The sequence below is a fragment of the Pleurodeles waltl genome, chromosome 4_2, assembly GCF_031143425.1.
Source record: "Pleurodeles waltl isolate 20211129_DDA chromosome 4_2, aPleWal1.hap1.20221129, whole genome shotgun sequence".
NCBI classification, from domain to species: Eukaryota; Metazoa; Chordata; class Amphibia; order Caudata; family Salamandridae; genus Pleurodeles; species Pleurodeles waltl.
Window position 1 is genome coordinate 679476844 of NC_090443.1, and position 27545 is coordinate 679504388.

General features: G+C 44.6%; 1 pseudogene; it reads right to left on the reverse strand.

Moving 5' to 3' along the window:
- LOC138293925 (calcium-activated chloride channel regulator 3A-1-like) overlaps positions 1–27545 on the reverse strand; it is a 312631-nt pseudogene that overhangs the window by 126605 nt on the left and 158481 nt on the right.

Consider the following 27545-nt stretch of genomic DNA (forward strand, 5'->3'; position numbering starts at 1 on the left):
CTGCATGGACTTCAGATCCCACAATGCACTGCCTGGTAGTCGATAAGACCTGTAAACTTCTGTCCATTGCTCCCCATGGGAAAAGTCCGGTTGGCCCCTTATACTGGATTCTCTCCTGCAGGACCTCTGAGAGACTTGCTGCTACTGGAACAGCTTAGAAGCTGCCATTCCCTGAAGCTCCTTGTCTTGACTGGAGTACAATTCATTTGTGTACCAGAGCCCTTGTTGGATTGTGTTACAGTTCTGAGTACCCCTGAAACTGCTCTCTGTTTCCACAGTGTTGTTCCTGTCAGACTCTGCTCCATGTTTCTCTGCCTTGTTCATGTTTGTTCCTGACAGAGCCTGTTTAGAAAAAGACAACCTTAATGTGTCTGAGAAAGTCAGTATACCAGGCTCCAGTCACTTACTTTATCAAACTGCGCATCTAGCTAGTCTAGGAAGTAGGGGTCGCCCTTCCCAAATTATGAAAACGGCTCCCTAGGAATCACTTGCAGGGAGACTGGTGCACTTCTTTTTCTAGATGGAGAAGTATTTTTGATTGTTTTGGTCCTGAAGAAGCGTTGTTGTATCCTTGTGGACCAGCGAGACGCGAAACATGTCTATCGATTAGAGAGGGTGTTAGATAATGTCCTTCCCCCCTTGTGATTTACATTGAGAGAGTGGTTGAGCATTATCACTAACAACACACTCCACCTGTTTTTTACCCTTGGCCTTAACCTCTTGCTGATCTAATAATTTTATGATGAAAAGCTTGGTTTTGAGCCAATTTTATTTTTTCCTACTCTCCTTCCTTTGTTGATCTTGTGAGGCAGCACTGCCCGTTTCCTTACTTCTCAAGGCACATAGACAGTGAAAAAGATCTTGGCAAAGAGCCCCCTTTATGAGGGGACCGTCAGACATTGATGCGCCGGTCTGACGAGGAGCATGCTCAGTGATGAAGCATGACATCCAATTGGATGTGTGAGGGCTTTTGCTTCTAACAGTAGGGTTATCCTGTGTCTTCTTTCTGTTGGAACAGTGTACCTTATACTTGTATAGACTAAGCTTGGGAGGCTGTACACTGGACCATTATTCTCCCCGTCCCTCTTGTTTGATACATACCTGCTTCATGTTAGCCAGACCGGTTCTAGTCTTTGCATCAACCAGAGCCTGTTCCCTGTGCCTGCATTTGCCTCCTAGTTGGTTTCTATGCCCTCCGTTTCCTCTTGGGGTATTGTGTCTGGTAAGTGTACGATCAGTCCTCAACTGTATAGAATAGTTTAATTTTGTATTTGTACTGGCACATGTTTTCCAGGGGGCTAATCCAGCCCCCATCCTTTGTCTGGTTTTGCATGTATTCATTAGTGCCAAACAGTGACAGTGTGCTATGGCTATATTCCTGGATTTGGTACTGTGCCTTGTATGTAAGGACAATCCATGTTTGTGCCCTGACGGTCCAGACACAGATTCACTTCTGCTGCCATCTGTCGATGGGGCTTGAGTGGTGACTAGATGTGAGATTAATCTGCACAGAGGCACTGATGTTCCCTGTTGCTGTGGGAAGTTCAGAGCCCTACCCTGTGTACAAACGCAGTGATGAGACCTGCGTGTTTGTCCATTACTAATCCGTAACACATGTCCACACCAAGGTTTCTCTGTCTTCACTCTTCTGTATTTTCTGCTTTACCATAACTGCCCTATCCCCTTGTATGCCTTAAGCGGATCTACGGCTTTAGGACAAATCTGCTTTGACAGATACTCTGCGAACTCAAGTGTTGCCTCCACAGACTCTTGACTAGACCTGCACAAAACTGTCAAATGCCTGACTCATGGGTATTATACACACACGTGACCATGAAGTGGTAGGCAACAATTAATGACATGTGAGGGGTAACATATCCAGCATAGCCCTCGCCAGCCATCCTCGAGCTTCCCTGTGTATTGTTTGTGTTGGGAAATGTATTGTCCCCAAAATCAAACAAGTACACACAGCAAAAGAGTTGACACATATTACAAACACATATCAGGACTGTTGTACCTCATTGATTGGTATTTGGTGTTGATACACATTTGTAACACATTTATACATGAACATCACGCATAATGTATTACATGCCATTCCAACAGAAGCACACAATTAGTTGTAACAGTCAAATCACACACAAAACACCCAAGCCATGATTTATATTTTTGTAGTGTAACCTTGCTTTCCTCTATTGACGCAACATCTGTGCAAACTTACAAATTCCATTTTAATTATCTACGTTTACACTGCTGTTACGTCGGTTAAAAAAGCAAATCCTGCACAAAGACATTAGAAATGTGGGCTGCGGTTGCATGGTCTACCACATGTGGCCAAACACCAGAACACACACTGCATGCCATACCATCCTATCTTTGTCTAGATATAGGTGGCATGCATGTTAAATAAAGAAAAATGACGCAAACACAGTTTGAGTCAGAACCTTTGATGCAAAAGTGTCGAAAAATTATGCAAACGCACAATAAACATCACTGGGTCCCTAGCGTTAATTCCACCAGCACATCCAAGGGATGCGGACATCCATAGAAATTGTATTCTTCCTTGAATGTGTGGGATTTTGACCCTTATGTAGCTTATGCGTCAAAAATATTGACGCAAACTACGTGAGCGTCAAAAATGTACACACAAGACGGAAAACGGGTGCAAATGGGACAGGAAGTGATGTAATAGGATATCCTGTTTACAGAAATGGTACAGTGGGTGTACTTTCACTTTCACTTTGCAGTCTGTGATTTTTCTAGACTGTGTGGCTGTGTGTTGGTCTTGCTCTCTTGTGGATTGTGGAATTTGTCTCTTGTGTGATCTATCTTTTGTCCTTTGGTGTTACCTAACTGTATTTTGTACCTGTGTAAGTGTTTTTGTGTCTTTTATTGTTGTCAGAATTGTATTTGTACTGTTAGGGGTCTGTTTGTGGGTAAGATTAGTTGGGGTAGTTTGGGTCTTTCATTGGGGTTTGTAAGTTTCCTTTTTTCTACTTTCTTTTCCTTTATTTCTCATTGTACTGTAATACATTGTTTACTGTATCATGTAGGGAAGAGCGAGGCTGAGGCGCATGGGTGAGGAGAAGCTTGGGGCATTTGTGTGGCTGATGTGCCACTTCCTTCCTATGATGCTCGAGGCAGGGGGCCGTGTCATACAGGGGTAAGACGGCTGCGTTGGTCAAAGACGCTGTTCCACCTTTAAAGAATATTCAACACCTCCTGGAATGAGCACCAGCTCAAGCCAATCAATATATGTCTTTATTTCGGCCAAAAGCCATAAAAGTATCCAATAAAACAACATACCATATTCACACAATAAAATAGAAAAAGGATAAAAAGAGAAGGGTGCCATATAATACATGAAGAAACCCTGTCACTTTCTTCTAAGATAGTTTGTAAGAGAACACAAATATAAGAACAGTATAAAACAGACATTAAATATTATAGAATTAAAAAAAACATCCTGACTTAGTTCCACTTGGTTATCTGCTTCTGCCAAAAGTGTTTTTGACTTTGATAATCAGTCAGCAAGATTTCCTCTAGTTCTTACAGCCCATGCACTTTGGAGATACCTTGCGACTGCAAAAACAACCTTGTCACTTGTATCACTTGCCAAAATTCGTAAGGATGTATTGTATTTACTTATCCCCTGTGATCTACATAAAGGAATAATCCACATCTTCCTAGGGACCAAATATCTAGGGCAAAAGAATATAAAGTGTGCAAGTGTCTCTGGTTGCTCGTGGCAGAAATGGCAGAAGCTCGAGTTGTTATCCTCCTTGCTCTACCTTGCGGTGAATGTCTTGAGTGGCAAGATCCCTAGCCTAAATTTAATAAAGAGGCTTTTAATGTAAGGAGGACTTATATTATCCATGTAGGCTTCAAACTTGGGACTGCATTTATGGTCTAAAAACTGTAATGTTCTGCTACCATGGTCCTTTTTGGTCCAAGTCTGCACCTGAACCATCTCCCAGTAACACCGCCTTATGCGTACTTTTGCTTCCTTGGTTAAATTGCAAGGATCTCTCCACACCTCCTCCATTTTAATGCATTGGCTCATATCTCTGATATATTTGAACCAAGGAATTTTCAATGCGCCACCATTCGCTAGTAGCTCAGCTGCTGCTGCTCGATAGGTGGACAGATGTTCGGATGTCCAAAGACGAACCCAATACATAAGATGTCTCAGGGCAATTTCAGTATGGATCTCATTTAAAGCTAAGTCAAATCTGAGGGGAGTGAGAGGAGTACTCATCGGCAGATGCAAGAAGTTGCGCATAAAGCAATTTTCTACTTTTCTCAAGCTTCTGGAGTTGCAGTGTCCCCATAACTCAGCACCATAAATTGAAGCAGCCACTGCTGCTGCCTTATATACTGTAATGGCAGGTGAGATTTCCCCTTCCGAGGTGTTTACAATTTTCCTCCCTATCACTGCTGACCTCTGCCAAAGGACAGACAGGCTCTTTCCAATCTGTGCCGACCACTGTTGGTCATCCGATAGTCTGATCCCCAAATAATCAAATTGGCTAACTCTCCCTACCAATTGTCCAGCTATAGTCATTTTTCCCCTGAATGACTTGTGCGGGTTCAAAGCCATAAACTTGGTCTTAGTTGGATTTATTTCAAGGCCCCTCTTGGCACAAAAGATAAAAAAAGCATCAAGTTCATTTTGGAGACCCATTGGGGTTCTTGAGATCAATAGAGTGTCATCCGCAAACATTATAATGGGGACCGGGACTCCTACTAGCTTTGGGGCATCATGGCTACAATGCATCAGCTGATCTACCACACCATTAACAAAGAGGTTAAACAGTGCGGGAGCTAAGAAGTACCCCTGTCTGACCCCCCTATCAACGGGTATGGCTTCTGTCAGGTCTCCACCTTGAGACCAACATACTTGAGCATAAGTTCCCTCATGGAGCTATTTTATCAGTCTCAGTAGTTCTTTGTCAAGTTGATAGGTCTCCAAGACATTCCACAACAAGTCCTGTGGGACCAGATCAAAGGCGGCATTTAAATCAATAAAGGCCACATACAAGTGGCTCTTATTGAGTATCAGGTATTTCCAGCAGAGGAGGTTGAACCTGAACGCCTGGTCTATTGTGCTGACTCCTTTCCTGAATCCCGCCTGGAAGTTGGAGAGGATCTGAAAGTCTGCAGTCTGGTCAGGACCTGCTTACAAAATACTTTTTGGCTCACATCAATGAAACTTATTGGTCTATAGTTAGTTGGTAATTCCCTTGATCCCTTTGTAAAAACAGGAACTATTATTGATCCTTGTCATGTAGAGGGAAGCCCACAACTCCTCAGAATCACATTGCTAAGTACATTTAGATATAAGGACCAAGTTCTGGGTCGGGATGGATACAAGTCACCTGGAATACCATCTAGACCAGGGGCCTTTCCTTTACGCAATGTTTGAAGAGCCAGAGTAGTTTCTTTTAGGGAAAAAGGATCCAAGTCAAAGTTAGATGAAACAGCTACCCCGGAAGTTGGTGTATAAGAAGTAGAAGGGCCCTCTAGTACTAGTGGAGCAACATTGATGCAGCTAATATGAGCCGCTCTATACAGGTTTCCAAAGTGTGACACCCAGGTTTCTGGCAGGATTGCTGGTTAGCTCTCCTCGTTATGGGAATGTCGGTTTTCTGCTACCAATTTCCAAAACAGTTTTGTATCCGACTCATGGAGAGCATCTACCAAAGCATTCCAGTTTTTGGTTTCCCACTCTTTTTTGGCATTTTTCAGTGTTGTTTTATATGCAGTCCTAGTTGCTCTTATCTCCCGGCGACTCCCTACCTGCAATGCTCCCAACAGCTGAAGTTTGGCCTGCCGGCAAGAACTAGAGAACCATCTCATTGATCTATCCATGGTTTCTACCTGTCTCCTTACTACCTGGAAAAATTGTATTAACCGTTTGACCAGGGTACCATGCAAATTAATCAGGTCAGCCAGTACAAAATCAGTGAGCTTCAGGGGAAGAAGAGTTGATGCAACTACTTTGTATATTGATGTCTGGAACTTTTCATCTTCTGCCACCGTTTCCCATCTCACATTTTTGTAATCGTTTGTCGCTATTAAAATATTACCCTTCACCCATTTATTCAATTTTCTGCAATTAAATATGGAGGTTAAGAAAGATGTGCAGACAGCTTGGTGGTCACTATCATCTTGTGGGGAGACAGCCATATCAACGAGAGAATTCCAGAGTATATCGTCTACTAAAATATAATCTAAGTGGCTCAAATATAGTCCTTTTTTATATGTAGGCTGACCTGGTGGCCCGGGAGCAGGACCTTCTGGACCACCTAGGTGTGGTGAATGGTGGCCCTGTTGATGAGTATCACATTGACAAATGTGTACAGTTGAATGCTCCTAAGTGACAGTAGCAGATGTCGTGAAATGCTGCATGCAATGTTTGTGGCCATGTGGAATGCAAGTTGAACAAACTGCTAGTGTACCACTAATGTGATGTATTACACATGTTAATACATGGTAACAATTCAGTTCACAGTTTTGTTGAGCCATGTCCGACTATTATTCAGGGCCATATGTAGCAAGCTCTTGATAACTTTCACTAATGGCTAAGTTTACTGAATTTTTGAGTTTACGTCAGGACAAATATTCATTCACATGGACAAACCCAAATGGCCCATTCTGCTATCAGATTGCACAATCACAAAACAGGGTCTTCTAGTGGCATTTAGGATGAGGAGTTCAAATCCTATCATTGAGTCGCAGGCGCCTATTACATTTTTTTCTTGGGCACAATTGCCGGGACTGAGCTATTGCAGTTATCATCTGTTTCAAACTGGTGCCAACCCATTTTCAAAAGAAGGGTCTCCATGGGATCCCTCCTCTTTGTGAATGCATGGCCACAAACTATTTCTGAGCATGAAGTTGTGCATTGGGCCACTGACTGCTTCCAAAAATCTATTTTAGTAATTAAATAGGTTGTTAAAATACTTTCTGTACACCCCTTCTGAAATATTGCTGCATTTCAACAAATGTTTACATCTCAATATGAAAGCAGTCACAGACATGGTGGTCTGCTGAGCTCAGCAGGCCAGCATTCCTGTGAGTGCCACCATTCCATAGGGGTTTGCAAAATGAGACCTACCTCATCATGATTGAAGAGGTATGTCATTTGCTACCCCATTTTTTATTTGCAAACAGTGTCATTTTGAGTGTTCTACCTCTGATCATCCAACTTGCTAATTGCTAGTTGCTGAATCTCACAATTTGTGAATCACAATACCTTACATAGGTACATAGGGCCCTGATTGACATATTTCAGGTGCAATGACTACACCTATGCCCATGAATTCTGTCAACGATGATCAGCTAAGACACTGTCAGCATACATTCTTTCACAGTTTTGGAACAGCAAAGTGGGCAATCCATGTTTAGCGCTACATTGTCATCATTACACACACAGGATCCCATGTTGTCATAGGGGACATATACAACTTAGAAAACACTGCCAATGGGCCAAATGTTACCTCAGACAACACTGGCATACCTATTATGGACCACTGAAAGCGCGATAATTCCTGATTGAAAATCGACCAACATGTCCATCACACAGTTACTCATTGTCCTTTGATGCACAAGCCACAATACCTGAGTCACTTGTTCTGCAGTGCACCTGGAAAAGTGCCATTGCAACTGTCACCCAATAACAAATGATGAAATGGAGTACCATCTGAAATGGATTAGCCACAAAAGTGTGTAGTCTGGTTTAGCCCCACATGATTGTTAGGGCCAGTGCATGTGTGCATAAGTGTGTCTATCACTCACTGGAGTGACAGTGTCAATCCACGTTTGCAGTGGTATGTCTGTTGGAGTGTCTACATGCCTGATGTGCAGCTCTATCATATAAATGTCACACACTGTCATATGGTGATCCCACGTTTGTACAGTGATCAGACATTGAGCATATATCTCCCTTCCATGTTTTACAGGTGGACCAGCCCCCTGTACCATTGGGGAAGTGGCTTGATTTGAGGACCCAGACGTATCCATTAAGTGTGAAAATGTCTGTCCTGTGTTGTGATTGCAGCTGTGTGATGGACTCATTGCAAGATATAATGAGCTGGCACATGATCTGATATGTGACTTGACTGGAGGTTGATATAGTGTTCCATGCGAGGGGTAAATAATTCATTGGCAGAGAGTCCTATCTTGGGAGTCTAGTGTTGTGCAATAGGCAGGGGCAGGTGAACAAGGGGATTTGTAGCTACGTGTAGGCCCATATTTGATTTGGAGGTGGTCCAGTGTCAGAATTTTGTGAGCAATTCATACCTTAATTTACACAAGACAGTGATGCATCAGTTTTACACACAAACATGCGCATCCCTGTAATGTGATGAACATGTAGGACTGTATGGGTGACTGTCCCCCAGCACCTAGCCCCACATGTTGTTCTCCATTTACATGGCACTTATGTGGTATGTTATAGGCGTGCATGCAGGTCAAGGCCAGATGTGTGCTTGCGTCAAAGTGGGTGCTTTAGGAAATGTGTCAGTGAGATCTGATGTTGATGGTTTTCCACAAATTAATGTAGATGTGCTTGACCAATGTTTGACTCACTCCTAGTTGGCAGGCCTCCTTACATGTGTTCCACTCACTAAATCCATGTACAGCTGGGCAAAGCTTCGTGGTTGTCCTTGACGGTTGAAAAAATGTATTGCATGCCCATTCCCCCTGAGGCACAGGGATAGGGGGAGAAAATATATGTAGCTAGGTGTGATGGTCACAGTTTAGATGACAGACATCTAATTCAAGCATGCATGTGTGCCAAAACTACACTGACACCTTATGATTAGCAACTGCATACCATCCTGACATTTCCATATACAAATCACAGGTCTTGTGTGCCTTGAAGGTTATCCAGATCATAGGGATTAGTTGGCCTGGCACATGTTGAGTACTTGCTGCATTTGCATTGTGACACATTGCACTACATAAATGCACAGATCAGTTAATTTGGTACACACCTTGTTATGCTTTGCTGTGCTGTTAGATAGTTGATGGGTAGGCTGTGTTGCCATGGCATTTCTCAGGGACAATCTATCATCTGTACTGTGATTTGGACTGCATGTGCAATTTGTGAGAGAGTGTTAAATTATCATCTGTACATGCATCACACAATGATGACACTAATGTTTGCCTGTCTCTTTTTTACAGCTGCCAACGTGAATGCTGCACAAATCAGAGACTTCCAGAGGGGGGCAGTGCGATACATGCACATCCTGGATGGGGAGGCTGGGTATAGAATGATGGGAAGACGCTATCATCGGGAGAGAGTCACTGGAGCATGGCGGGCTTTTAGCCAAGCGGGCCCAGGATTGACCACAACAGGTGCCACCACCACCCTGACTGCAGGCAGTGGCACAGTGGACACCAGTACCTCCATCACACCTACTGCACCCTCAACATCTGGAGCATGAGCCACAACACCTGCTGCACCATCGATGCCACCACCTCCAACCATGGCACCTGCACCTGCAGTTGCCATGACTTCAGCAACACAAACCACCACAGCAGCTGGTATGGACATGGCCGCATTCAGGCAGCTTCAGAGGGACATGCATAAGGTCCTAAAGAGAATGGACAGACTCAAGTGTGATGTAGCTCGCAATAGCTGGAGACTGAAATCTATCCAAAAACCTCTGAGGAGGGCAAACCTCTAAGTCCTGTTTTGCCTCACCCCTAATTCCGTCCCCTCTTTCCTTACACTGTTTTTTAGTGGGTTTAGGGAGTTTAGTGATAGGTTAGAGTTGGCTATTAGTTTAGATAGGATAAGTAGGTTGGGAGTGGGAGGAGTTATATTATCACATGTTAGTTTGTGGGTGGGTGATTTTGTGTAATCTTAAAATATATATATTTGTTTAGTATTAGTTAGTATCTGTTTAGGTTAGCATATGTTGTCCTGCATGTGTGCTGTGAGATAAGGGGGTGGTGGTTAATGTTTAGAGTGTTTAGTTACATGTGGTACATAAGTTTAGCATAGGGTAGTTAGGGCCAGTTGTGGGTACTGTATAGTTAGGATAGGTTAGATTAGGTTAGTATAGGTGTGTGACATGGTTTAAGTTTTCTTTTATACATATTTAATAAAGTTTTAGGTACTCCTTTACGGTATGTGTCATATGCTTGGGGATCAGGGCCTTTGCATGAGTGTACAGTGGGAAATTTGTGTTTGCCTGAGTATTCCGTCCTGCATCCACATCACATTCTTGACATGTTTATTCCCACTTCCAAATGAGCTGTCACATTGGCAGCTACAACAAAGCTTCTTCTCTATGCATCTGCCATCCATTGTACCCACCACTCAAGGTGACTATGGTTCTCATGTATTGGACAGGTAGGTGTGCTTTTTAAGCTGTCATTGTTTGGGTCCTGTGTTGGAATTTTGGGCACTGTGTGACGTCTGCCTGCAGCCTGATGTTCATGTGAACCCTGATAAGCTGAGTGATGTCAAATTATTATGAGGTTAAGTATACAAAATTCACGCTTATGAGTTTAGATTGTACTCCCAGGTGACGTTATTGTCCAAACACTCTTACACCTCCATTCCTTCCGCATGTTGTGGTTGTGGCATTTATATTTAGAGTCAAATGTCACATACACTATGATTGTCTTGTAGGTAATGCGGCCAGCATTGAGTTTAATCTTGTAGATACCTTGGGCTTCACATATACAACTTTTACACAGCATTTGACTGTTAGTGGTGCTTTTACTTCAGAAATGAGCCACAAGCAGCACAGATGATTATAAAATCCAGACCCTTGTGCATAGATATTAGCCCACATTCTTTCTACGCTCTTCTATTGACATTCTGTGACCATTGACATGTTGCATGCATCACAAATCTCCAGCACAGTAGATGTGTCACATTACACAGAAACAAAGTGGTTGTGTAGGTGCTGTTTATTTTAAAGTACTGTAGTGCAATATTTACATAGTCCAGGTTTGTAAGTCCATTGGTGTGACGCATTCTATTGTGAAGCAACACACGTGCAATGTTGAGGAACATGTCATTGGACATGCTGCGATGTAGTGTCATTCAGTGCAGAGAAACATGAATTACCATTTAGGTAGTGAGAGACAATTGCAGTCCATAGTGCTAAGGTTAACAGTGTGTCAGAGAAGAATGCATGTCACCAACTGTAGCAAGACTGGCAAGTTGTCAAGCACAGGACAAAGGAAAAACAGTGCCCATGTGGCATGGGCTGGTGCCACCGGGTACTCCTACGGGTGAAGGTGATCTGTTCCACGTCCTCATCCTCTGATGTGTGTGTTGTCTCCTTTGCCCATGATGGTGGTGGTGGTGGGTTTGAGGGGGAAACACACACTTCAGTGTTTGGAGAAGTGGACTCTGAATTCCCAGTAGCTGCCAACTGTAGAACTATTAAGGGCATAATTGCAGCAAGGAGGAGCTGCTGGTTATTGAGTATGGCAGCGACATCCCTGTGTTAGGCAGCCATGTCTGCCCTGAGGGAGTCCTGATTGTTGTCATGCTTGCAGTGAAAAGTTTGGGAGGCCAGATGTTGTGGCAACTCCCTCATTGCAGTGGTGAGGTTCCTCACACACTGTTGGAGTCCTTGCAGTAGTGATTGTTGGACTTGCATGGTTGCTGACTGTTCTGCGGATGTCATCATGCTCATGCACATCCCCTCAAGGCTGGCTGCCATATTTTGCATCCCCACCCGCACCTCCTTGGCCAGCTCCCACTGTACTCCCACAATTGTCCTCAGAAAGGTGGTCCCAGTGTCATCTTGTGGGGTGGTGGGTGAGTCCTCTGGGATGGCTGCTACATCTGTGCTCCTCCCTGCGACTGGAGGTGGGGTCTGGAGGGTTCCCAGGACATCTTGGAGGGTTTCCTGGCTGATGATTGTCAGCTCGTCATCCATGTCATCAGGGTAGTCCAGGACAGGAAGATCCACAGGAGAGCCATCGTCCTCTGCAATGAGATATTGTACAATTAGTGTCTTTGTTGTGGCAGTTGTAATGTGATGTCACTGACTTCACATACACTTATACGTTGCTGAGACCTAGCACATACCATGTATTGCATTGGTATGACATGATACAGGTGTCAGCATTGGTAGTTTGTTGTGTTGATGTTTGCGTATGTGTGCTACATTGCATTGCACTGATGGGCCTGGCAGAGTTCCATTTCCTCTTATGACTGTGCGGGTGTGTTTCACTAGCTACACACATATGCCCTCCCTCTCAGTGCTGTTGTCTTAGCAGTATGACAGTTGAGATGTTGCAAGGTGGCATTGCAGCTATTGTAACACAGGCACAGGGTAGACCCTGGAATGGGCAGCATGGGTATGAGATTACTGCTTTGTACTTCATAATGTAAGTGACAGTGCCTGCTGTTTATTGAGTCTATGAACATGAGCATTTGACAGGAGTTGCACTTGGTTAGGAATTGAAGGGGATTGATCACGTAGTCATCCTGAACCCTCATTTTGAGTGTGTTTTTGCAGTGGGCACCTAACTGCCCTTTCCTAATTGGCTAGCACACACAGCACAGGTATTAGTGGCAATGCTGCTTGAGGCAATGAGATTGGGCATTGTCCCTTAGTTCACATTGTGACAATACCAGCTATCCTGTGACAGCAGCCCAGTTTTACATTCTACTCTACCCTCCTGGACTGCCTTTGCCTTTCCAGCAGCCTTGGCATGGTGGTGTACCCCCATGCAAAGGTTGTGGTGTTGTGTTGTGCTGTGCCCCTGGATGCCCCTGCACAGCCCATGCACCCGTGCCGTGCCCCTTTGCCCTTTCCACTGCCTGATTTCCATGGCTGACATGCATTTTGTAGTAGGTATGTACCTCCCCCTTCTTGCACTTGACATTTAGGCATTTTTCCCCCATGCAATTTACCCTTCATATGTGTTGTTTCCTGAAAGTCTGCACTGTCCTGTCCTGCAATTCCTGTAAAGATCTCGTCTGGGATGACGGCTGCAACCATCTCTTCTATCTCATCCAGGGCCTCCTGTGGTGGTTGACTCCCACCTCCAGTCTGCAGTGCTGCCTTCCTATTCCTTGCCATTTTCTCCTTTGTTCTGCGCTTGCAGTCATGCCAGTTTTTCTTACACTCAGTGACAGTTCTCCCGACCTCTGCCACACTGTTTATCTTGTCCACAATTTGTTGCCAATTGTTCCCAATTGGCAATTTGGAGGTGATGAAGAGTTGATGCTGGTCCTCCATCTCCTCTCTGACCAGTATTTCATTCTCCTCTGCTCTGAAATAACACTTCCTTTTCTTCTTGTCTCTCCGCTGGGTCATGTCTGTGTCCTCCTTGCTTGTTCCTGGTAGATTGAGGTCTCCCTGGGGTCTCTTCTTACTTCTGGGATCCATTTTGGGGCTCCTTAGCACTGTCTGCTGCATTTGCGTCACTTTTTGATGCTATTGCAGGGAAAAATGGTGCATATCCGGTTCGCAAACCGGATTAGAGTCATTTTTCCAGCGTTAAAGTCATTTTGCTTTACAACGTGGCGCAATGGTTAGCATAAAAAAATTACTCTACCCAGTTCTTAGCGCCACCGTGCGCCTAAGTATAAATTTGACGCACGGGTGGAGCTAAGAAATGGCGTTATCCCGCGTTAAATGTTTTGACGCAAAACTGTGTTCTGCGTCAAAAAGCATATAATGGCTGTAGGCTTCCGCACAAGATATAGCAGCCATTTTTGCAGCTTATTATCACGAACTACACCCCGACACACTCACCCCCGGTAGAGCACACCCAGCCCCTTGTAGTGGACATCCCCCTCCTGGCTTGCACCAGAGCCCAATGTATCTCCCAGGAAAAACCCATTATGATTCAGGAAATTCAGGGGGCTATCCATGACCTGAAATCTGGGAAAACCTCTGGCCCAGATGGGCTTCCCTTGGAGTACTATTCAACCTTTTGTGACACACTGTCCCCCTACTGCTCCATCTCTACAAAGAGGCACTAAAAAATGGGGGGTTTCCCCAGGACCTCGACCTTTACGACCATAGTCATCTTCTCAAGACTGTCCAACCTTCTGAGGCCTGTGGGTTGTACCACCCCATATTGCTTATCAAAACGGACATGAAAATAGTCGCTAAACTCAACCACCCATTTTAAGACAGTTGTTACTTCCGTAATTCATATCCCAGTCAAAGCAGCTTTATGCCTAACCATAGTACGAGACACTGTATACCCCATCTTCATGTCACCCTTGCCCACAGAAATAAACTTTCAGCAGATCTGGCCCTCCTTCTTGTTGACTTTGGAAAGAGCTTCAACACTGTAGAATGGGATTACCTGGTAAAGGTGCTCAAATGGATGGGAGTTGGGCCACGGTTTCACAGACTGATATCACCTCCATCCTCACACCCACATGCACAAGTTGTCATTAATCGGGTATTGTCAGTCTCCTTCCCTATTGAGCGAGGAACCCACCAGGGTTGCCCTCTCTCTCCCTTCTCTTTGCCCTGGCAAGAGAGTCTCTGGTGACACTGATCAGATGTGACACTCAGATGCATAGGTGGAATTGTGAAAAATCTCTAGAGGACAGGATTGCCCTCTAAGCAGACAATGTTTTGCTTTATTTGGCAGAGCCTGCTGAGATGGGCCAGAAAAAGTTAGAGCTTTTTTGATTATTCCTTTGAGTCTGGTACAGAGTGACAACGCTTTGCATGGATGGCAAATGAACATCCCTGTGCAATGTCTCAATTTAAAATACCTAGGAATCCAAATCAACACAATGCCTAAACAAGCCCATGTTCTCAACTTAATATCACTCATACAGAAATCCAAACAGAGTTTTGCTGTGTGGCACAATCTTCCACTTTGTTTTCTCAATATCTCTTTATTAGTTTTGAAAATTAGAAAACATTTTCAGGGTGCATATCTATATAATACAGCGTCCTTTTGTCTTTTTCATAGCAATGCACTCTGCAAGTATTATCTCATAGCATAATTTATCTGGCAATTACAGTATTAGAGCGATACATACTATTTTGTAATGTGTACTCATGCTTAGCACACTCAGTATTATGACCGATTGTGGTTGGTATATCCTATGTATTGCATGTTTATTGTACCCACGAGTGACTTATGTATCTAATATATCTAAAAGAGAATAAGGTAACAGTATAACTAGTAACAACTAAGGGTTCATCCCATAACTGGTGGTGTTACTCTGGATTTTCAGCACATAGCTAATCGTCGTTGGCGAGGATCAGTACTAGGTCTAAGACCTTGTTAGTGGCCCTGCGCTTTGAGGATCTATGTGTTACCCCTAGTATGTAGTGTGTTCCGTCCAGGTGTGTTCCCCACCCCGTAAAGCTAATCAGTATCTCAGTTATAGATTCCCAGAACTTGGTTACATATGTGCATGTCCATGCCATGTGCAGAAAGTTGGCATCACCTGCATGACATCTCGGACACTTGTCTTCTACTCCCGGATACATTTTCGCCAGTCTTGCGGGGGTAAGATAAGTGTGTTGTAAGTAATTAAATTGTGTATATTTGTAGCGATCGTTCGTGGAAATAATCTTTGGGACTAGGAGGGCTTGCTTCCATTGTTTATCTGTGAGCGCTGTCTGGTGTGCTGTTTCCTAGTGTGCCCGGAGCACCCTGAAAGATTGTGTGCTGTCTATGTTTAACGCATTGTATATTTTTGTGATCATTTTTCTCTCTCCCCATTGGATAATAATGTTTGCAACACTGCTGATGTTTGTGGCTCCTCGTCTACAGTGTCCCAGTATTGTGTGGCATAGCGAGTTAGTGATGCGTAAGTGAGAAAGGTGCCCGGTGATATGTTATAATCATTGACCAGGCTATCGAATGGGATCAACATGTGGTCCTCAAAAATATCTTCCCATTCCGTTATATGCGCATTCTCCCAGATGGACGCCCCCAGCTCGTATCGTTCATCCGTGCATCCCGGCAGGACCCTGAGTGGTAGGCAGGGGTTGTATGGGTATTTTCGTTGCGTAGTGTGTGTGTGTATTTGGTCCACCACTTCTTGGCAGTTTTATTTAATATATCGTCTTCTGGTGTGTCTGGGCCAGGTTTCAGGATCCAGTTCAGTAGCCTACTCGAGCCACCATGCCGGAAGGTATCACTCAACTAATGTAGGTTATAAGCTGCCAACCAGCGCATAGGGCACTGGAGCTGGGCTGCTGCATAGTAGTGCTCGTAATTTGGTGCTCCCAGGCCCCCCTCTGACATGGGTGTGTATAGTTTGCCCAGAGACACCCAACGTCTTCCACTGCCCCAATTCAGCGCCACAAGAAATGACCGCATTTCAGTGAACCATTTACGTGGGAGAGCTATTGGAAGAGCTGGGAAGTGATATAATAGTAGTGGGAGCACCAGCATTTTGGAAATAGCCATTCTACCCATTGGAGACAGGGGAAGGGATGGCCCGAATTGTAGGGAGGATCTCGCTTCTGTCAGTGCTCTTCTGATATTAATATCTACGAGATCCTTTTCCTCATGATATATTCTGACCCCTATGTATTTAAAAGCGTCACAGGACCATGTCAATGGGGTGGTGGGCAGTCACTCTTATTGGGCTGTAGTCAGGGGTGTGAGGGGGAACAGGAAGGACTTCTCCCACTCTGAGGCCAGATGCCCTACCAAACTGCTGCAGCAGTGCCATCAGTTGCGGTAGTACCCTGGTGGAGTTACGCAGGTATACCAATGTATCATCAGCGTATAATGAGATAATGTGGCAATTACCACCCATATACAGTCCCCAATCAGGCGCATGCACTCAGAGTGCGTGCGCCAAGGATTCCATCGCCAATGCGAAGAGCAATGGTGACAAAGGGCACCCCTGATGAGTCCCTCGCCCAATAGCAAAGGAAGCCGAGATCAGGGTGCCCATCCTCACCCGCGCTACCGGCGCCTGATGAAGAAGGGCTATCCTTCTCAAGAAGCCAGGACTGATGCCCATCTTTTTTAACACCCTCATCAGGTAATCCCACCCCAGTGTGTCAAATGCTTTTTCTATATCAAGTGATGCCACCCATGCACCCATGCGCATCCAGTTCATGATTGGAAACAAACACCGGAGGTTTAGAAATGTGCTCCTGCCTGGGATGAATCTATTCTGGTCAGTACTGATCAACCCTGTGATTATGGGCGAAGGCCTATTTGCCAGTATACGACCGAGTATATTGCAGTTAGAGTTAAATAGTGATAGTGGTCTGCATGACCCCATCAATAGGGGGTGTCTGCCTGGTTTGGGTAAGACCACCAATGTCACTTCTCTCACAGTTGTAGGTGAGATTCCCTTAGCATATGCAGCATTATATGTTGTTAACATTCTAGGAGCTAGAATTCAATCCGCCATCCATCGGTACTCAGCGTCTTTCCCGGCGCCGTGTATTTGATTGCCTCTTCTATCTCTGATAACTGCAGCGGAGTCTCTAATATGCCTGCTTCCGCTGCAATTGCAGTGTATAGTCAGGATAAATGTGTACCTGTGCTTCCCATATTCTCCAGGGGCCTCAGGCATGGAACACATGCAGGATGTGGTCTCTGTCTCGATAATTAAAGAGGTAAACCACCACTGGGCGTGGAGGGACCCCCGGGTGAGGGGGTCCACCTGGTAACCCTTGGGCTCTTTCAACTGAGAAGGACGAATGTTTGCCTTGTAGGACTGTCTGAGATAGCCATTCTTCCATGTAGAGATCCATGCTGGGGCCCTCATCGTGCTCTGGTAGCCCCACCACACGTTTGTTATTATGTAGGCAATGTCCTTCCTGATCTTCTACCCGCAGCCACAGTTGTACCACCTCCTTTTGTAAAGCATTGATGTGGGAGGCAGCATCTGCCACCGATGGGCGCATATCAGATTCTGTGTTTTCAGTGGTTTCGACATGCTTCTTCAGTTTCTTATGCTCTTCGTGCAGGTGGCCCATGTCTATACGTAGTGCATCAATCTTGGGCTCCAATGTGGCCTTGATGTCCAGCACTGTGTTTAGTATGTCGTTAAATTTCTGTGTGTTCCGCCAGCGTGGCGTCTGGAGAGTTTCTACGATCTAGCATCACTTCCTCCGGCACTCCTGTTCGGCCGCCTGGGATTGTCCGTTTTATTGCGACCCATCTCTGTTTCTGTAAGTCTATTCAGAAGTAGTATTTCAATGTCACCAGTGGCAGAAGAGGGGTTCAGTATTCATCCGGCATAGTCAGCTCGCATAAAGATCACCAGGTATTAGTCTACATACATAGGCCTGCACTGAAGAGCTTCAACGCTCTAAATTGCCCCCCAGTGTCCCTCACAGTGCAGTGGTGCGGAGAAAGTCAACTGCGTGTGTGCTTACATAGGAGTTCCACAGCTCTTCGCTCCGTTCGCCCTCTCTACTTTAGTCCGATGTCTAACTTTTATTTCTCTCAGGGTCAGTCCTTAGGCCTAAGGTGGTATTAGCAGGAAGAGAAGCTATCCACGGGCTCCTTTGGTCGCTCCCCCTGCCCGGTCTCCTCCTGCAGGGTCATCGGGTGCGATTGATTATAGCATGGAGGTCCTCCCCTCCCTCTCAGCCACCAGTGTTGTTCCTGGCAGGCATCCCCCGGGCCGCAACCTCTATTCCTTGTCCGGGCCGCGCCCTGGGCAGCCTCTGCCCTCTCACACCCAATCGCACCACAGGTGCGGCTTCACTGCACTCCACGCTCTCGCTGGGACGGTCGCTATCTCCTCTCCATGGCACGCCTCGGTCCGTCCCTCAATGCGAGTGCACCTCCATGAGCCGGGGGTGCTTGTTCTTCTCGGGCAGCGGTCAGCGATCGTGGGCTTCCATGCAGCCCGGTTACTTGAGTGCCCGCTTCACTGCGTGACTCCTCACCATAAGGTAGGCCTGATTCCGTCTATGCGGCTGCACCATCCACTTCGCCTGCTCCTCACTTGCCGGCTTGCTGTGCGAGTGGTAACTGGTGCGGAGCCCCTCTCATCATCCGATTATTTTGGCAGAATTGGGCATTTATTTGAGGATCACAGCAGGGCCTGGAGTGGAGTTGGATTTAGCCGTCCGCTCCTGTCATCACCTTGGCCACGCCCCCACAATCTTCCACTTAACTTACTTGGCCAGTCAGTCGCTCTGACCAATATGAGGGTGCTGCCCTGAATTTTATATACTCTATAGAACTATCACTACATTCCTGAGGTTTGGTTTTGTGAAGTGGTGGCGCTGCTATGCTCTTTTCCTTGGAAGGGACGTCCCCCTAGAAATGCTCATGCTAGATGTTGGAGGTCGGTTCATGATGGTGGGATCGTTGGTGTGAACATCCAGTTTTATTACTGAGCATTCCACCTCCTGGGGGTGAATGACTGGTTGACAGGTGGTTGGAACGACCCCACATCCAAATTGGAACTGACGATCTCAGGTTGGATAGCATGCTTGATCATTTCTATGGTCTTCCAATACAATGGGCACTTCCGGGGATTACCAGAGTATTGTTTCTGATTTGGAGGAAGGCCCTCCACCTTATGGGAAAGGCGGACCATCTGATGGGTCAACCCCCCATTTGGCAGCCCTTTCCCACCATCCCACCTCCCAGCTGTCCACTCCCCCTTCCCCCTCCCCTTCTTAATGGCGGCTGCAATGCGGCCACGCAGTGGATGTGCACAGCTGGCACACCCAAGGCAAGCCCGTCTGCGCTCGTCCGTGCCTGGACCTCGCCCAGTGCCAGGAGCCCTGGTGGCTCTGTGGATGAGACCCCTCCCCCAAAGCATCTTGAGACCCTCACGGGTGAGTAGCCACGCTTTACAAGCATGGATTGATTCCACAAATAACTTCAAGTGCAACATGCCTTTAGTTGTTACTCCTCATGGCTCCAGAAAGTGGCAGAATTAAACCCCCTCAAGGCAAAACTGCTGATGGGGCAGTGGGGAGGGACAGGATATCCCAGCTATATCATACTTTGATTAATAACACTCCCTAAAAGCTTGAATGCCTTTGTCAGACTTGAGAGGACTGGATTGGGGAACTTGATGAAGTGGACTATTGGGAGGCTTGGCTGGCATCACATAAACTAGCAATTCCAGCATGCCTACGTTTAGTACAACTACACTATCCCCATCATAAATACATGTCTTGTTTATGCCTCCATGCAGCTAATCTTCTTCCTGACTCCAACTGTGGGAGGTGCGGGACCCCTCATGCCAACGTCTTCCACATAGTGTGGCATTGCAAGAATAAAATGGAATTTCTAGATTCCTCTGATTCTACCAGAATAATAAATAATCCCATCTTGTCTAGTTTTAACATCAGTCTTATAGTTTTTCAGATACATTACATACACCAAAAATGAGTAAATATCTCCTCCACCCTCTTTATAATCTATACATATTTATAAACTCTAGAAAAGTAGAGTGGACAGAATATCAGACAGTTTCGGTTGTTATTGCACATCTGCCACACTTAAAATAAACCCCTTAGAAACTTTTTTAGTTCTCAAAGTCCCCCGATAAAGCAAGGCTAGAAGGAACAGCTGGACATGACTCCACAAGGATGGATATCTTCAGCAGATATCCTGCTCAAGCCTTGTTCAAAACAGTTGGGAGTGCAGTCTCCCTGAGCTAGCCTCAGTACTTGCCCAAGTGCTCTAGATGTTGGAAAATTATTAAATTCCAAATTTCCTGTCTGGTTGGAAAACCTCAACCTCGTCCTTTCAACAGCCTCCTGGGGCAGGCATCTAAATATCAGATTTCTCTCCAGGCAAGGTCCTTTTAGCAAAAAATTCACAGTGGTCACTTGGGACATCTTAGAGTCTAGAAGGAAATTTTCCTTTGATGACCCTGTAGCAGTTGACTCTTGGGGTGTAGTTCTATTCCATGGGAGTCAGGGGTCCATTGGTCTTCTTCATTCCAGCTGTCAGACAGATTATTCTCCTTTACAGGAGTTTCTTCCCACGTCCCTGAATGTTCTGAGGATGTGACGAAGAGGTGCCAGTCTTATCCTGTGCACTAGCCACTGTACCTCATATAAAAAGGTCCTATTCTTCCTACAGTTGCAGGACCTCTATCACTCCTTCTAGCCACTATCTTATTGAGATGAGATGAGGAGTTAAAGTTTCATCTCCTCTCTCAGTGCTCGGAGTGGCTTTTACCTTGTGCGGTGAGCACAGAAGCAAAGTCTAAGGTGGCTGTGGGCATGAATTTTTTAAGCATCCCTGGCCTCCAACTGGAATCTCTATTTCAAAAGGAAGAGCAGTGAAAACTGTCTGTTGTGTTGGCAGCTATTCCCTACCCTCCTAGATAGCTAATCTCTGCTAAGTAGATACTGTCAGCACCACCCCAGCATTTCCTTTTGTATTACTATTTATTTTTAAATTGTATATTGACATAGAGGTATTGTTGCACAAAATGTTACAACGGCACTTTTATCTTTAAATCTAAGGTTAGATCATGTAATGTTCAAGGTAAATCTATAACTGGCATTCCAATATGTGATCATATCACACTAATAACATATTTTTGCTCAGTGGTAACTTTATGAACTTAAACAGACTGACTTTTTTCATCTCCAGCTCCTTTCATCCTAATACAACAGTATTCTAAGAGATATACTTATCTAATATAGCACATGGAGTTCTACGGTTCCCCTGAACTACTGCCCATTGTAAGGTTCCCAAATGTCATAGAAAATTTGTACTTGATCATTCATTTTGTAGATCAGCTACTCCTGTGACGCCATTACTCTCCATCGTTTTGGTCTATTCCTTTGATCTGGGAGTATTCTTGTTTTCCAATGCCCTAGAAAGCACACTTTGGATACTGGTAATATGGTGTCCAGCCATCTTATCTTACAATTGGTCATCTTAGGGATTGCTCGGCTATCAGTAAAGAGCAAATACCAGTGATGGTACAATTTTTTAATCATTTTTTTCCTTCAATTACAGCCAAACTATGGCCCAGAAGTACTTCGAGATTGGGCAATGCCATGAGCTATGTACCATATCTCCTTGCCCGTTAACACCTCTAGCATCATTAATCAAAGATTAGCTTTGTCCTGTGCAACAAACATACATATGCAACCTTTGCCCATCATGTAGTATTTTGAAGTAGCTGAACTTTAGTGTTGCTTCCCTTAGTCGACGTTCATTTTTGGAAAAGATGGCACACAATTCATCATCAGTAAATAATTTTTTCACATGTGGATGCCATCTTCACCAAGGTAGGCTACCATACTTTTCGAGTATGTCTCTTCAATCAATATTTCATAAAGACCTGATATAATTTTCTTAGAATTACCCCATTGTTCCAAATAGCTGTGCATTGATAAGGTACCCAGACCTCCTAATAGAGTGATCACTTTGGCTTTCAAACAGTGTTAGAATTGTTGATAAGGGAAGAATTGTGAAGAATCCAAATGGAACTCTCTTTGTAGGCCCTGAATGGATTTAACCTTCTCATTTTCAAGTATTTGTGCTAGACGAAGAATCAATTTCCCAGCCCACACCAGCCAATTTACAGTTTGCCAATTTTTCACGGACTGCTGTGTTATTCCAGTGTGGCACCTGATAATTCCGAAAGGCTAGCTGTTACAGGATTTTATGCCTAGAAACCCACTTTTATAGTTATCCTGCCATGACTGGGTTGCTTCTGCTGTCTTCTGTAGACAGATGTACATAAATAACTTGTGGGCCTGCCATTTCTCTGTGGAGATAGTGTTCTAGTTAGGCCATCTGGGATAAGTGTAGGGCTGTGTGGTACAATTCAATCCTGGGAAGTCGAAGAACTCTAGAAGTGGTTGTCACATGCACCCTGGCAGCTGCCAGTTGTGTGGGCTGTTTGACCAGATAAAGTTCTTAATGTGACAATCAATTTGTTGTAGTAAAGTATGTGGATCTGTGAGAGGTAGCATGTCTAGGACATAATTAGAACAAGAAGTAGAGACAATCTTTATTGTTTGCACCCACCCCCACATAAAGGGCTGTAGTTTATTCTACTTCTTAAAGTCTTGCAGCATCTGTTCAATTAGGATATCCATATTATTTGTGATCATCCTACCGATTTTGCTACAAAGCAGGGTGCCTAGATATTTCATGTTGTTCTGAGCTAACCTGAATCGAATGGGTGATCTTGTAAAGAAAAGGACATAGTGTAATCAGCATGGCCTGCTCTTAGTCCAATAATTTCTTTTGTATGCAGAAAAGGGACAAAAAGTCTGGATAGTCTCAATCAGTACTGGAATAGACTTCTTTGGGGATGATAAAGTTAGCAGAACATTATTGGGATATAGCATACGTTTGAGGTTACAGACTAAAGTGGAGGTTGCCTGAGCCTAGCCACTTCCATGGTCCTCACAGCACTTAAGTCTTGGAGGGCGAGCTGCTGTCTGTATCACTTTGACACTCTTCCTCCCTACCCTCTCACCTTGTTTCAGCTTCTCTATTACTTTACATTCACCTCTCCCCTCACCTTCCCACTCTCTGAATGGTTTTTACATTTTTGCAGAGATTCGTCCCCTCTTAGCACTACTCTCTTTTGCATTCTCTTATAGGTAGGTGAGCCACAGAAAGGTCAAGCCAGAGGCCTAGCAAAAGGTCCTCTTGGAACCTCAAGCCCAAAATGAAGCAAGCTTTCATAGGAGGCAATGTAGCCTAGCGGCTAGAGCTGGCCATCATGGGGAGTAAGGCTTGAATCTTGGTCTTGGCTCAGCATTCTGTGGATCCATGCAAATCTATGTATCAGAAAATCAATTAACGTGGTCTTTGTCTGTTATGACAAGCTCTTGTGTCCATGGCCAAGGTTTGTGTTATGCCGCCAAAAATACAATTTGGAACCTGCCAGTCAACCATGCTCTAGTCTCATCCTCCAAGAATTAAAGTCAAAGCAGTGAGCTTTAATGTCATGAAGAGATGCCCATGTAGTGGCTGAATTGTACAGTGAGAAACTGGACAATCTAGGATTATTTCTGTTTTTCCTGTGTGACCAAATTGTGTGGTCCTGGGCAAATGCTTTATTTCAACACCCACCATTTTGTTAATTATCTCACAACAGGGCAGTTGCATAATGTGCATTTGGGTGTTTGTGTCATACAGCTATCTATTTAGATGCAAAAGACTATAATGTTGCTCCCTGTTTAATAAGAATGTAGGCCATATATAGAGTACATGAACCCTAACCTACCTCTTCGTCAGGGCCACTGAAATTTTAGAAATTATGCAGTTGCTGCATTTTCTGCATAATTAAGGATTGGCTGCATTTGCCATTTAATCCATCTGCCGCATAATCTGCAACTTTTGACAAAAATATAATTTTGTTTGTAGCTCAAATGGATCTAAAGTCACTAAAATTGCAGCGACACACTGCTGCACAGTTGAAAGCCCTTCACAAACACTGACTGGTCATCGTTCTGTTGTTTATTGCTCTATTTGGTTGTTATACTGGTACTAATGAGATGAAACCTTTGCCTTGATACTAATAACATGGAGAAAATGACAAAATACTGAGGTAATGCTATCCCAAAATGTGCCAATTTATGCCACGTGATTTGCTTTTTCTCGCTGCATAGGTTATCAAACCCTGCCACATAATTAGGTCCTTTTGTGAAGCATAATTCCAGTGGCCCTACTATTATTTCATACACTCATGCCATTATCATCAGTGCACTATCACTTGGGCGGGAGCAGAAATGTTTCTCAGTTAATCTTTAAAAACTCTCCCTTTTACTAAATACATCTCAATGCAGTGATATAGTCTCATATGCTAAGGTAAAACGCTTCCATGTGTAAAAGAAGTATGGTTTATTGAATTTTCATGATCCCTATGAGCTCTTCCTGCTAATTTATTGGTTCGCCCACCTCCACATGCTATCCCTTTGTTGTGAGCCGTGCAGGACACCCTGCTTTTCTTTCATGCAGGGCTCTCTTCACACCTACGGGCACTTCAGGAACCCATCTAATTGCTGTCATCTTGCAGATCCATCAATTAGATTTCAGAAGCCCTTTCAGCCCATGGCTGCGATGCCCAGAGAGGGGGTCCCAAGGGTAGGTGTTGTGGCCGCCTCCCTTGGATGTCACAGAGCTGGACCACTTGCTCCCTGAGCTTTGTAACACTGGAATCTTTTTAATTGGAGATCTCTGTTGTGGGTGCCTGGTTTTCAGCAGGAGCAAGTCCCTGTGCATCTGCCCAACCTGTCCATGCCTAGTGGAGAGTCAATATTTTAATGGTGTATAATGGTGTACTTCATCATGTTACCCACTAGGTGGCAACATCCATAACAATTACCTGAGCGTGGCAGCCTCCAGGTGAACGAATATCAACTTTCTGCCATTACCAGCCTGTCTGAGAAAAGCCCACTCAGAAAGGGGACTCAGGCAGTCTCTTCCTCAGGTAAGGGGAATACAGCCATGAGCCCTGGGATCCCTGGCTGCAAATTCATTGCATTCTGTATGGCTCAGCCAAAGTGTTCTTCCTTCCTCACAGCTATCACTGTGGTGCTCTCCCCGAAGGCAGATGGGGGCTCATATCTCAAGGCCACTTACTTCTCCACCGTGGGGAGATGTAGTGTCCTGCTGGACACACATGTGCCTTTCTGCAAGTAGTAGCTTGCCAGCTACTCCCCGAGGGCTGGACCTTAACACCCATTCCACACCCATCCAGCACATGTGTCACCAGTCAGGTGACATTGCAAATAAAAGAGCCCGAGTGCATGTGCTCGTGGTTAGTTGAGCACCATATCACTCTGTGTCTTTATTATCCAGCATGTGGCCTTGGGCCCACAGCACAATAGGGAGGCAGCACCCAGACAAGCTGCAAGAGCCTAGCACCACACTGAGCGGTAACAGCGCAAACACCTCGCCTCTGCTGTTTTCACCTCTTTGGTCTCATCTGCACTGTTAAAGGTGGGGTACACCTGGTCCCAGGTCGGCTGCCCATTGCCTTTGTCAGTTTCTGGGCCTCCTCTGAGTCGGCACCTCTTAGCTTCCCCTCCCCACTTCAGAATTCCTGCTGAGTGTAGGGAGGGGCCATGATTCACAAGCGGCAACGCCTTAGGTGGTGCGTCATTAAGCCCGTTTCATCCTTCAACGATGGCAATAAATTACATATTGCATTTTCCTGATCTGCACGCATGGTTTAAGCCATGTTGTTTTCTTATGTGTAATGATTGTAAAGAAGGGCTTTTAAACTCTAACCAGAGCCTCAGGCGTTAAATCGGTGGCGTGATGTCCATTATATGTAGGATATAAAATGAAATGGGTAGGTAAAAGCTTCCTACATTGAGAGAAGGGTACGCACAGTTGTCATCCAACACCATTATGTTCGTCTGCATCAATTGCAAGCATAGTACTAGATATATAGCCTTTGTTGTTTATGAAAATACTATGTAAATATTTTACATGTAAAATTTAGAGGATGAAATTTGATACAACTAAACATTTCCAAACATAATACATGTCTTACTCTGCGAAAGCAAAGCTCTTACAAATTTCAATAATTACTCACAAACACCTTTCCAGTTTCTGTTACTTTTTCGATTGTCAGTTTTTGTTATCTTCCGTAATTTGTGGAGGTTCAAATCAATGCAGACCATACTCTCAAGTGTACAGTCAAACGTCCCAGCACAAATACCCGAATGTTGAATCTCCAAAACATTCTGTATAAAATAGAAGCTTTAGGGCCGAGAACTTTGTGGTGATGTTGGCCTTGAACATCACAAACTTCCTCAAAGTTAATAACTATAAAACTGACCTAATACTTTTTGGAAACAAAGTAAAACCCAGATTAGTTTCCATCCACATCTCGGTCAAAGGTTTTGTGTGTAAAAGGTAAAAAACTAATGGATCACCTTTGATACAGATAAATGTCTAAACACTCTGATTAGAAATGTAGTTGGCAGCTGCTTTCAACACCTCACCAAATTTAGATCAATCATGTCTCTCCTATCTTCTTCTCACAAAGCAATGCTATTGGTTAACGCTTTTTACATCAGATTAGATTGCTGCAGCTGCCTGCATACGGGTCTCCTAGAAACCAATCATAGTTGACTGCGGAGGGCACAAAATGCTAGCATTAGACCGATTACGGGCCTTACCAGGAAGTACAATCACTCTTATGCTTTCTGAGCAAAAAGGATATTACATCTATGAGATGCACCGTCTATGGCTATTTCTACAGGAAATCGTTAATTGTAAAGCAGCGGGCTGCATGTGGAAAGGCAGGCATGAAAAAGACCTAACATTTGTTTCCAGCCATATCTTCCCTAACACTCCCACCCAAGCACTGTGCAAACGAGCACAAATTCCCTTCGCATCTCATGCATTAAACATAAATTCAAAGGCGGTACGATGAGTCCCAGATTATATTTTCAAAACTAAAAACCAGGACAGGCCCTAAACATAGAAGTAGGACTATCTGTTGTAATTCAAGAACATAGAAGGACTTTACTGACACCATTCACTGACATAGAATGACTACAAGGATAATAAAAGGATAATAATTGGAGGTTGTCTTGTTCCACATTACAAAGTTGTGTCTGTCTCATGAAAGGTTTGTTAAAAGTTCTACGTCACAGGAGTAGAGCAGTGTATTGTGTGATTTG